Source organism: Haplochromis burtoni, unplaced genomic scaffold (assembly GCF_018398535.1).
Source record: "Haplochromis burtoni strain Fernald_Lab_line unplaced genomic scaffold, NCSU_Asbu1 Contig_38, whole genome shotgun sequence".
Lineage (NCBI taxonomy): Eukaryota > Metazoa > Chordata > Actinopteri > Cichliformes > Cichlidae > Haplochromis > Haplochromis burtoni.
In genome coordinates this window covers 102,255-115,262 of record NW_024582399.1, presented here as the reverse complement: position 1 = coordinate 115,262, position 13,008 = coordinate 102,255, and the positions used below count along the sequence as shown (strand labels likewise).

At 38.7% G+C, this 13,008-nt stretch overlaps 1 protein-coding gene and 1 long non-coding RNA gene across 4 annotated transcripts in view; both read right to left on the bottom strand.

Moving 5' to 3' along the window:
* npat (nuclear protein, ataxia-telangiectasia locus) overlaps positions 1-13,008 on the bottom strand; it is a 22,534-nt gene that overhangs the window by 6,507 nt on the left and 3,019 nt on the right. The window lies entirely within an intron of this gene.
* LOC121814332 lies at positions 2,112-4,522 on the bottom strand. The gene is made up of 5 exons (XR_006054282.1): positions 4,340-4,522; positions 3,467-3,496; positions 2,937-3,005; positions 2,656-2,730; positions 2,112-2,260 (listed from the first exon to the last, which is right to left on the bottom strand). It is a non-coding gene; the product is annotated as an uncharacterized LOC121814332 (long non-coding RNA).

Genomic DNA, 13,008 nt, shown 5'->3' with positions numbered 1-13,008 from the left:
CAAGACAATAGACGCCCAGGCTGAGATCTTCCTCCACCTCTCCTATATCTCATCCTAAAGTCAATGTTGTCGCCGAGAGATACCGTTTCAGGCAACGAGCCCAAGCTGTCGGTGAGTCTACAGATCACTACGTTGCAGCACTGCGTGAGCTCGTGAAACAATGTAAGTTCGGGGCTATGGAGAATGAAATGTTGCAGGATCAACTTGTAGAGAAGACAAATAATGCTCGTATACGTGAAAGACTGCTAATGGAGGAGGATTTGATGCTCGATCGAGCTTTGGAAATTGCTAGGCGTACAGAGGCTGCAATAGCTGATGCAAAGGCCATTGCTGTTGGTGAAACAAAGCCTGTTGCAAAAGACTGCAAATGTAATACGTGTGGGAAAATCGGACATTTTTCGAGAGTGTGTAAATCTTCTCATAAGCCTGTTAATGAAGTGACTGTGCCTGAAATGTGTGTTTTAACTGTTGACAATTGTGTCAGTGGTGATCCGGCTAAACTGATGTGCACTGTTACTGTCACTGTACCAAATACTGCACAGGCATGTACTGTTAAGCTACTAGTAGACACAGGGTCTGGTGTTTCCATACTGCCTGAACATGTTTACAGCACAAATTTTGGCTCAGTTAAGTTAAGTAATCCAGCTGTTCAGCTTATTACATATTCAAAAGAGAAACTGGATGTATTAGGGTGTCTTAGAGCTGACATTACTTACAATGGCAAGAGTGCCTCCACTGATCTCTACATTGTGAGAACAGGAACACCCATACTGGGAATGGACTTGGTGACTGCCCTCCAGCTACACATAAAAGGGGGACAATTAGTTCTTGACAGTCCCAAGGTCTGTGCTACACTTCAGCAAACCTCTGCTCTGCCCACTCAATGTAAACAGGAATGTGAGTCTCCAGTTGCATTCGGATGTGCAAAGGACTTTGTACATAAAGTGAAGGTGCGACCTGAAGTGAAGCCAATACAGCAGAAACTTCGACGCTTACCCCTGTCAGTCCGTGATGCTGTTTCCGCAGAACTCAAGAACCTTGAGGAACATGGCATCATAGAGAAAATCGATGCATCTGAATGGGTCTCCCCGATTGTAGTCACTAGAAGGAAGACTGGTGGCATACGCATGTGCGTTGATTTGAGAGAACCTAACAAAGCGGTGGTCGCTGACAGTCATCCCTTGCCACTGATAGAGGACATACTGTCTGAGCTGCGTGGGGCTGTCATGTTCTCCACCCTGGATCTTAAATCCGCCTACCATCAGCTGAAACTACATGAAGAGAGTAGAGGGCTCACTGCTGATGTAACCCAGTGTTAATTTGGTTATCTGATATTGTGTGATATTCAGTATATATGTATATATCTATATTGGCCCATACGGTAAAAAAATATATTTTAAAATACATTTTAAAATATATTTATATATTTAAAATGTATTTTAGCACATATATTTTTTGGCCATTTTTTGTATATTTTGAAATATATTAATAAAATATATTTCAAAATACAATTTAAATTTATTTAAAATCATTCAAAAAAATATAAATTTAACCCTTCATATATTTCTAAGAAAACACATTCACATGTAACATCTGAAAGAAATCTTTATTTGATGTTTAAAACATACATATAGCATATCAATCAAGCAAGGAATATTCATTTTATAAGTTTATTCTCATTACATACTTAAACATTCTAAAAGAAACACACACACATATACATATATGTGTGTGTGTGTGTGTGTGTGTGTGTGTGTGTGTGTGTGTGTGTATATATATACACACTACTATATATATATATATATATATATGTATGTATGTATATGTAATATGTAATATGTAATAATATATTGTACATATATATATTATGTATATAAATAGTATACTATTATTATATATCATATAATGATATACCCTGTATAAATTATTATACTATGTATAGTGTATTATAATTATGTCAATATAAATATATATATATATAGACTATATATATATATATATTATATATATATGTATAATATTGATATGTGTGTATATATATATACATATGTGTATATATATATATGTATGTATATATATATATATATATATACACACACATATGTGTGTATGTGTATATGTGTGTGTGATTGTATGAACATAAGTCAGCATACTTAAAATGTAATTTCTTTTCCTTTTCCAGCAGTCTCAGTTCCCCCAGCTTTCACGGCAATCCTCAAAGCCCTTCTGGACACGCTGGGAAACCCCTTCCTTACCGCCACTGTAACAAACAAAAGTCACAGTTCTATTACTTTTATCAGAGTTAAAATAAAAATGTGATTTATGTTAGCTGGCTTCATTTAGCAAACAGATATTTCTGTTTATATAGATACAGATATTAATACAGATATATTTTACGCATAATTTTACCTCTTTTTTTTCCTAGATGGGAAGTCTATCCAGTTCACATTACAGTAATGCTAACACCCCTTTTGGTCGTCTCTCCTTACCTTCCAGCATTCATAAATCTGTTGACCTTCTTTGTCTGAGACCAACCACTACAATGCATCATCACCTATTTGTATTGGTAACTTACTTTACAACCTATTTTAATGGTTGCAAAGTAAGTTACTTGTGCTGTATGCAATTTTAGATACACAGAAAGTCTTCACTTACTATATATGGCTGTCATAGTGTCCTTATCAAGGGCAGTTCTTCACTCTGCGCCGATGTCCGTTTTGCTCTGTCCTCCTATAAAAAGCATGAACATTTGAGTGTTTGACTAGTTTTAGATTTCCAAAAATTTGATATTTGTACAACTAAACATTTGAACTACAATATATGCTATTGAGCGATACTTTTATGGGTAATTTTTGGTAAAGAAACTGGTGACAGAGTTGTAGGCTTTTTAAAGTACTATTAGCTAACCATTTGAACTGACTTTCAAAGCTGATTACCTTTTAAATTGCTGTGGATCAAAACCTCCAGTGGGAAGGCGGCCATTAGAAGAACACGCACCATTGAACCTGAAAATAACAAAAACAAACAAAAAACAGAACAATATATAAGAGTCCGGTAGGGTAATAAATCTCTTCTGAAGCAATATAGTTCATTTTGGGTGAAAAACAAAACATTCCTCTAAAATATATATACTGACATCAGCAATCAACATCATGATTGTAATTATTTCCTTTTTAGTACATCTACTGCTGTTTGCATGTGTCAAGCACTACGACTGTATCTATGCATATAAATTCACCATATATATCCAGCAAAAATGTTTTGTTATAGTCAAAAGGAAAACAAACAAAGGCATTCAATCAGAGGTGAGAAATTAATTGGGAATATGAATTATAGGTGAACTATTCTTTACCTACTAGCAATCAAGCTTCTTTAACCAAGAAGCTTGAAATATTTGAATGTAAAATAAAATAAATAAATAAATAATAATAAAAATAACATGATGTAATTAAAATGCACAACTTACATTAAGGAAATCTGCATTTGTATCCACAGGCTAAAAGTAAAACAGTAAATGTGTTAGTGATAGTACAGGTATTTGTAAAAAAAAAAAAAAAAAAGAGGCAGTAACTGTGACGCTTCTAGTGGGATGCTAAATGCAGAGATTTATATTTACAGTATAATACTGCATGTACGGGTAGCTGTGTTGTGAACTGTAACTGAATATTAGAGAATCTCAGAGAAATTAAATGTATTTATTTTTTGAATTTATCAATCATAAAACCGTCTGTTTTGAAGGCCTGTTACGATAGCGACTTTTTGTTGGTCGGTATATTGCCCCATAAACAATTGCGACAAGTTATGTCATTGTCATTTTAAGACCATTTTATGTCTTTGAATGTATAATCATAATATAACACCATAATAATGCAAGATCTACACACTTTCAATTGACAAACCAACATCTAATTCTTAAAGTATTTAGATCATTGAAATTAGGAATCAAAATATTAGATACCTTAAAAACTTGAATAAATAGTAAATTTTCTAACAAATAGAAAACAATGTTATTTAATGTTATTGTTTTGTTATCATTATATTTTATTTTTGTAAATATAATGGCAGATAAATTACATCATCAACAATTATTGAGGTCATGTACATGTATTGTGTGTTAAGTCGATATATCGATTATTGTGATAGGCCTACTGTTTTGGTATCATAACGAGCTTGTCAAACATGCATGACCACTAAACAATGTCTAAGCAGTAGTATTGGTCTGAATGACAACAAACATAACTAGTGTTTTGGAAAATCTGTTAGAAAACAGTTATTTCAATAATTATGATTAGCATGTGACACAGACACCGCATAAAAAACTACAACAACAAATACTTACTTTAGGAGGATGGGGGAGGGCAGCATGAGGTTGAGACTTTGACATCTGTAAAAAACAAATTCATGTATTACAAACAAGTCACTTAAAAATACATTAATGTGGCAGACTGTTCCCTGTTCAGATGCAGTGTATAAGTACAATCAGGGCTGTCACAACAATGGGGTGGGGCCAAGTGGCTGCAACCCTAGGTAATCAGTTATCAACCATGTGAACACAGGAATATACTTATAATAAATAGTAAGCAGTACTAGAATACTATGTGAAATAGTAATCAAAGAAATATTACTGATTTAAAGGTGTTATAGTAGCATCATGACTACTGACTCGAATATGAGTTGCTAGCTCATGTATCATTATAAATATGCACTAAACCGACATAACATATAGAAATCATGCACTAGACAACGCAACACACGATCGAAACAAAAGCTCGATTAATGACATGACAAACAAAATTACGTACATTGATAAACCTCTTCACCATATAAACAGGAACTTAGAGACTGCGTGAGCGAATTCACACACTTCCTCCATGGGAACTACAATCAGAATAGAGGCGACAACAACCATTAACTGGTCCTAAAAAACATAAAAAATACAATGAGAAAGAAGCATCTAAAAACGCCCTAAGCAAAATAGACCACTTAACATAAGCTAAGAAATGTGGAACAGATAAAAATGAATAATACAGAGTCTAAAACGAGATATAAATTAAAAGAGCCAATAACTTATCTAAGGTGTTTTCTAAACCTTAGAGGATACACATAAGACTCTGTAGACGCAGACAGTGAGAATGACGCGATCTACACTAATGGAAACAACTAGTAGGGTAGCTAGCATAGAATTTGCTGATAGAGAAAAACCAAAACTTATCCACACCCTCGTCGATAACTAGGCATACTAGGTAAAGATAAGTTATTGAGTAACGACGCAGAAAATCATAACACCTGACAGAAAAAGGAGAAACACTCCAAGAGAAATCACAAGATATTTAACATAAGTTAGATGTAGACGGAATAATACTTCAGGCATTAACTCAATGTATAGCTAATGCGGTGGGAGCTGCACCACACACAGCGACAAAGAAAAGAAAAAAACAAACAGCATAACCAGATGCATAGTAACGTTGATATGACGTGAAACTGTTTTGATTGTTCATGCGCTCACCCGATATGCTGTTTCATGTTCTCGTATAATATAATATCACACCGAATTATGTACTCACAAGTAGATACAATAATCTCGCTCACTTCCGGCTGACAACCAACATAAAAATTAGTGAACGCGGAACGTCGGCCGATGAGCATTATCTCCACGCTATTTACCTCGATAAACCTACACACAATGCTTGAATTCCAAACATGATCATTGACCCGGCTATATTGTAAGCATGACACTTAGCTCCGGACTACCAAGAGTAACAGCACAAGGAAGACCAATACCCACAGTGCACTAAAACAGGTTAGACTCAACGTTGAGGCCCAAGACAAGTTAAGTACATAAGAAGCGATGAAGTCACTAACTAATAATTAGGTTTCTGAACTTAGTGGAACCTATGAAAATCTGGGCTTGGCAGCTCTACCGCTTATACCCAGATATCCCCCAAAATCACCGACGCAGAAATAAGAAAAACAAAAATCCATAAATAAGACCACATATCTATATGGACCAAACAACTGGACACCTGCTAGCTTGATGATTACGAAGAAGAGATATTCTCAACTCAAGAAAACTGGTCAAAACCACCGTCCGCACTCTGAGGCATTCTTGTCACCGCACTCCCTAACGAAATAGTAACAAGGTCCCAAGTGCCTATACAATGTGACCCACCCCGAGACCGCTATAAAAATCCTATTACCATCCTACACTAAGTTAAAAAATCACAATAGTAAGAAATGAGCTTACACGTAATCCGGCACCAGAATTTCGAGAAATTACTATAAATTCTCTCCAACAGCATGCTATAAGTTAACCTAAGCCGAAAAACACCCTAATCCGGCCAAAGTTCTCCGCTCTCCCTGTATCCCTGGAAGCCAGATCCGTTCGCTACTCATCTCACCCGCTGTCAGAATACTACGCCCAAGCACAGCCTCATTAGAACGATACGATTATTATTATTACTAACAAATAAAAAAAAAAAAAGAAAGAAAGAACGAAGCTAACTAACTACATAAACAAGCACCAGTTTCAGACAAAGCTCAGTTCGCACAGTTATGTAGGAGAACAGTTATAAACATAATTAAAATATTCAATTAAATTAGCGTTTTACATATAAATACCGTATCTCTTTAAACCACACACTTGACAAATTAGCGTACTCGCGCATTACTACTTCCTGCGACCGCGCAAAGGGCTTGGACGTTGACGTAATCATAAAAAGTCAATTATATTGCATTGTATGGTAAGTTGATAGCTATGCCTAAAGCAAAAACCAATTCATACTGGGCATGCTCAATCGAAATCAAACAACAGAAAATCTCTCACTCGATATATCCCATTATCCACTGAGAAACGCTAGAGCTCAACAAGCAAGGCAAAATGACACAGGATAATATGAAGCACCAGATTCGTCCTCAGATAGCAAAACAGCTACATCAGGTAATACTCTAAAACTACTATAGTTTGACTGGCCAACATCTGATAAGCCATGGACCCGTATAGAAAACATCACCATCTTTCATATCGTAGCCTGCTGGCATCAGTGTAAAACCCTGATAACACCAATCCACGCTACATTAGAGCAGCTTCTGAGCGATCTCTACTCACTGCATACCTTGCTCCGTGGAAGTCAGAGGGCACTACACGGCGCACATTTCGCCATTATAAATCTCTGAGGCGCACTGATACACACCACAATCATACATCAACAGCTGATCTTGCAATCACAGTACAAAGACATTTGGCTATTTTTAAATGACTCACCGTACCACGTTCCTACGTAATACATGTGTGAGTAGTAAACGACACGTACCATAACAAAAGACTAAAAGAATAAGTCAAAAGCTGTATGACCATCGTCATGATAAAAGAATCGTCTGCAAAGCAGAACTAAGTCTTGAATACACCCCCACTAAAAATCTCAAATGTGGCAGTGCCCTAAAACCTTGTACTAGGTGCAAATAAATATCGATTCCATCTTCGACAAAGGGTGTGAGGAATGACTTTAAACATTCAAATTAGTGCTAGCAAAAATTCATTCATGAGGGGGAAATTACAGTGAGAACATGTAGAGGCTCTGTTAGAGGGATAACATAGTGAGTTCAGTGCATTGATGTGACATTGTCCTGAAGGATTTAGTTATTCTTTATGGTTAAAGAAATTGCCCTAATTAATTCATATTTATTATAAATAATCCTAATTACACATCTTGCTTCCTTGTTTGTGTCCTGTGTCACTAAAAATACATTCTGTTTTAGTTTTATACATTGATTAATGACCTGCAGAATCTGCTTGTCATATTAGGTGTCCATAGTTGTCACTTAAAGTCGAACTTTATGTTTTCTCCCTCTTGAAAGTGATTACATCCTTGCATTACATACTTTAGGTTCATTTTTTGCTGATAGGTTTCTAAAAAGAAACATGCAGATTTAGAATATAACATGCAGCGTTCTATAGATGGATACATAAAAACACCTTATTTGTTACATTTATGATAAATGGATTTGAAAGTAAATAAAACACATTTGTGTCGGACTTGGCTTATTAAAGTTCTTGTCTTTAAATGAACTTTGTCTGTGTGTGTTTTAGGTCCTGCACTCTTAAAGACTGAATTGCAGCATTGCAGCCACAGGTCATTGTGAGCATCACAGGGAAGGTTGAAGCCGCCCACTGCAGCTGTATGGCTAGAGTCGTGGAGACTTGCAGCCATGTCACTGCTCTTCTGTTTAATGTAGAAGCAACAGTGAGGATCTGTGGCACAAGGACTGTTACAGATGAACCTGCATACTGGGTTTTGCTGGGTAATATGACCAAGATACAGCCAGAGGTTGGCCATAAGATAGACTTCTCCTCTTCAGCTGCCCAAAAAAAAGGTTCTTGATCAAAACATAAACAGACCATTCGTTGTGACAGGTAAAAGAAGCCATCCTCAAAAAAGAAAAGTTCCACCTGCTACTGTGGAGGAGTTGGATCAACTGATGGGACAATATTTTTCCAAGCATAGTTCTGTTCTGAATAACCCATAATGTTTTAATTTAGGGGGCCATGTAAATACTTTGCATTTACTGAATATGTACTTACTAAATACCACTGTTCAAAAGTTGAATAAAGAAACAAAGAAATGTTTGCCTATTTTTAATTAAAAGCACTTTGTCGAACATCACATCAGTTACAATGTAGAAAAAATGTTATGTATAGTTTACAAATGACAAAATGTTCACATAAAATCATGACAGCATTTGTATAATATTACCCACTACTAGCATTCTGTAATTTACTGTCTCTTTTGAAAACTTATCACTACATAAACAGCACAAGACTTAAAAGTATTTAACAAGAGCATTTTTCCCTGGTTTTACTACCACACTGGGGCACATGTTCACCAAAACGCAGCAAACCTTTGCCATCTTATCCAGGAAGGTCACCTTTTTACTCACCATGGTGGTAAGGTGTAGTCTGGAAGATGAGTGGATGGTGGGGTGGGTGCAGTTTTCTCTGTGGTGGGGTCGGGTGGGCTGTCCCGGGCTCTGTGGGGCCAGGTGGCGCTGCCGAACTGCGTCCCGGTCCGGATGGGCCTGGGCCCCCCTTACCTGGCGGGTTGCAGAGTATGGGGGTGCCTACTGGGGTCATCGGGGGAGCTGGCGCCAGGGAGGGGTCACTTCCTTCCTTCCTTCCCTCCCGATCTCCAGCTGCCTCCCTCTTCCCGCTCCACCACAATCACCCACACATGCAGAGCCTTGGGGTAAAGGTGTGTCACCAGGGTGCAGGGGAGGCTACCCCCCCTCTGTCCCCTTCTGGCTGCCTGTGCCTCAATTTTATCCCACAACTTAGACATTCACATTACTCACACTCTCATAACACATACATATAGGACCTTGGGGGTGGGCACGCTACATGGAATCCAAAAGACCATCAGCGTGTACACCTCACCCCTGGCGTCGTTGCCCACCTCTCAATTTTAAATACATGTAGACATTGAGGGCTATTAGGAGGGGCTATGCACTTACCTGCTGCTCTCTGGCAGGTAGCTCCATGCCCTCCTGGGTTTTAAATGCACCTTAGAACACACATGCATCAACACTACATATGAGCGGGCGGAGGGAGGTTTGGAGTCTTCACACACCCCCGTTCTCTGCAGCCTGTTGGAGCAGGGGGTCTGGGAGGAGGAGTCGGCCATCCGATTGGGGTCTGGAATGTGGGGCCTCCCTGCTGCTGCCGAGTTGGGGCGGTCTGCTTCTCTCCACCCCAGGGAAAAGGGTAACACTACCTGGGTCTGGGTGCAGTTTCCCCCTCCAGGGGCAAGGGTACCTAGACCTGAGGTATAGAGTACGCTTGGGGAGTGTGATTGTGTGTACAGTGTCTCTTTGTGTCTGTCTCCACGTTGGGTGAGTGATGAGTAATTGCATATGAGAGCATGAGGGTGGGAATGGATGTCTGTATCTGTGTGTGCCTGTATGTCTGTGTCTATATGTCAGGTTGGGGGAGATAGGCCTCCATACCTTGGAGGGCCTGAGATGTCCCCAGGTCTGTTATGAAGCTATTGCTATTTCTAATGTGTTTTATCACTTTCTGATGTTTTATTAATTAAACAATACATGTATTATTTGTTGTGTTATCTGTAGCTATAGTATTTATGTATATTTATTTATAGTATAGCAAATATATTTAATTACTGTTTAAAACACTAATATGTGACATGTATTAGTAGTGATGTTGTGCTGAGGGTTAAAATGCCTTTTTGTCTTTTGGTAACTACAAAATGACAATAAACCATTAATATATGTCTATGCTGTGCTCGTATTTATTTTACCCTGCTCAAATTCAATTTATGATGCATTTTATTTTGAAAGATTTAAAATGTTTTTTTAAAGAACCACTCAAAAAAGGTTCTTTAAAATGATTCTTTTAAAGAACCATTTGAAGGACCTTTTTAAAAATGGTTCTTTAAAGAACCATTTAAAGGACCTTTTTAAAAATGGTTCTTTAAAGAACCATTTTTAAAAAGGTTCTTTGAAAAACCATTAAAGGTGCCCCAAAGAACCATTTCTTGATGGTTCTTTGGGGCACCTTTAAAGGTTCTTCAATGAACCACTGAAAGAAATGGTTCTTCAAAGAACCATTGTTTGAAAGGTTCTTTGTGGCACCAAAAAAGGTTCTTCTATGGCATCAGTCTAAAGAACCACTTTTGGTTCCAGTTGGCACCTTTATTTTTCTGAGTGCACTTCCCCTGCCAGTGGCGGACTCCCTCAGACATCGGTGCGTTGGTGGTTCTTTGTGTCTGGGGATGGAGCGTCCAGGTACACACCGGCTCACTCCTTGGCGGCCGCTTATCGGGGCCTGGAGCCTGGGGCTCGCTCGGGCCACTTCGGAGGGTGGGGTGCCCCGGCCTCTCGGCCTGGGGCTCGGTCACTCAGGCACAGCTGGCTGCCGGCGGAGCTCACGGGCCGTCACTGCAACCCCCCCTGGCTTCTGCTCCGCGGCTGCTGAGTGAGCCCTCATCTGGGACTCTCCTCAGCTCTTTCTGGGACAGTGGCGCGGCTGCCCCTCTGTTGGTCTTCCTTGGTCTCTTGTGTTCTGGGGGCCTCTGGATGTCTGGAGTTTTGATCTCCTCCATACCTGCTTCATGCCCTGGAGGACGGGGCTGTGGCCCCCCCACACCCTCTAGCAGATCATTACATGAAGGAACCTTTTAAAACAAGCGCGTCCATGCTCACAGGTGTACACACGGGTGCTCACACACACAAACTACACCCTTTTTGGCTCCTACCTCAAAGCACACTGTGTTCTGTTGATCTTATGTGCTGCACAATAATGTTTAATATTTAGTATTTACTGTTATATTCACATAGATCATCACGATGTTGTTTATTATGTTGCTCTTTTTTTTCTTCTGCTTGTTTTCTCTTTTTTCTTTCTCAACAGGTGATCAAGGTGATTGATATATGTATTTTTTGTCTGCTTATTTTGTTGGTTTTTGTTTTTTGCCCTTTATCCCCATCCCTCTTCCCCGCTGTTTTTCTTTCCCTCTTTCTTTCTCCCCTTTCTTTTCCCTAGTCAAATCTGTCCCGTATTTACCAAGTGAAAATAAAATAAAATAAACAATAAAAGGTGAATCAAATAGACCATTACAACAAGGCTGGGATGGTCCATTTGGTAAAGTAAATCCGTTGGGCATCTTTCTTTGCCTTTAGACAATAATTCTGATGGCAAAAGAGCCAAACAGGACAGGCAATAAAAAAACCCAAAAAAACCACAGCTCCCAATAAGGAGCCGTCTCGCGTCGTTCACTTCAAAGAGTCGGCCATTTCGTTCGCGACCGACACATCACTACACTGCATTTTGTATTTCCCCAAGTCGTCTTTGCCTAATATTACATGTTGTTTGATCCAAAACATTTAATTATGACAAATATGCACATAAATAAGGACAGGGGCAAGTTCTGATTCACAACACTGCCTCTGGAAGGGGAGATTGGGTAAGCAGCCTGGCTCAGGCTCTGGGTAGGTCTGATGTTCCTCCATCCTGAAAGGATGTACTGTAATCTGCCTGCATACCTAGCCTGCCTCCCATATCCTGTGTGAGGTGCCTCAGGCATGCTCAGACAGGACAGGCATTGTGATTGTGTCTCTCAGTTGTTTAGGACTGTCTCTGGATCCACTTGGAAAAGAAAAGGAAATTTTTGCAGTTCCACTTACACAACTGCTGGACTGAGTAAGTGGGTGTTGTAGGCTAAGAAGCTATGGCTTATTTGAAATACCCTTAAGTACAAACAAGCTAGCTGGGTAATGCAGTCACTAGGATGGCTTTTCCAGTGGACTAATTTTTATGTTTACTGTCACTCATAGTTAATGAGTGAAAGCAAACAATATAATTTCTTTCTGTTACACATATGCTGTTACAGTGCTGCGAGCAAGGCCAATGTTTCAAATCAAGAGATCAGCTTAGGGTGTAAATGTGTACAGTTAGTTCCATAAATATTTGGACATAACTTTTTTCTAATTGTGGCTCTACACACTACGACAATGAATATTAAATTAAAACTAACTCAGATGCAGTTGAAATGTAGACTTTACAGCTCAGTGGGCTGAACAAAAAGACTGGATAAAAGTGTAAGGAACTAAAGTGATTATTAACACAATCCCTTCATTTAATGGGCTCAAAAGTAATCAGATAAATTAAATAATTGAAACTAAAATGCTCATTACTAATACTTGCTTGAATATCCTTTGTTAACAATGACAGCATGAAGTCCTGAACTCATGGACATCACCAGATGCTGGGTTTCCTCCTTTTTAATGCTCTGCCAGGCTTTACTGCAGCAGCTTTCAGTTGCAGTTTATTTGTGGTTTATAAGTGATGTGGTACACTTTGGATAATGAGCTATTCCCCACCTTCTCCATACTTCTTTCTTGCCATCATTCTCATAGAGGTTGATCATCATTTTGTCTTTCCAAAGAATGTTTTTCCAGAACTGTGTTGGCTCTTTTGGATGTGTTTTTTTTTTTTTTTTT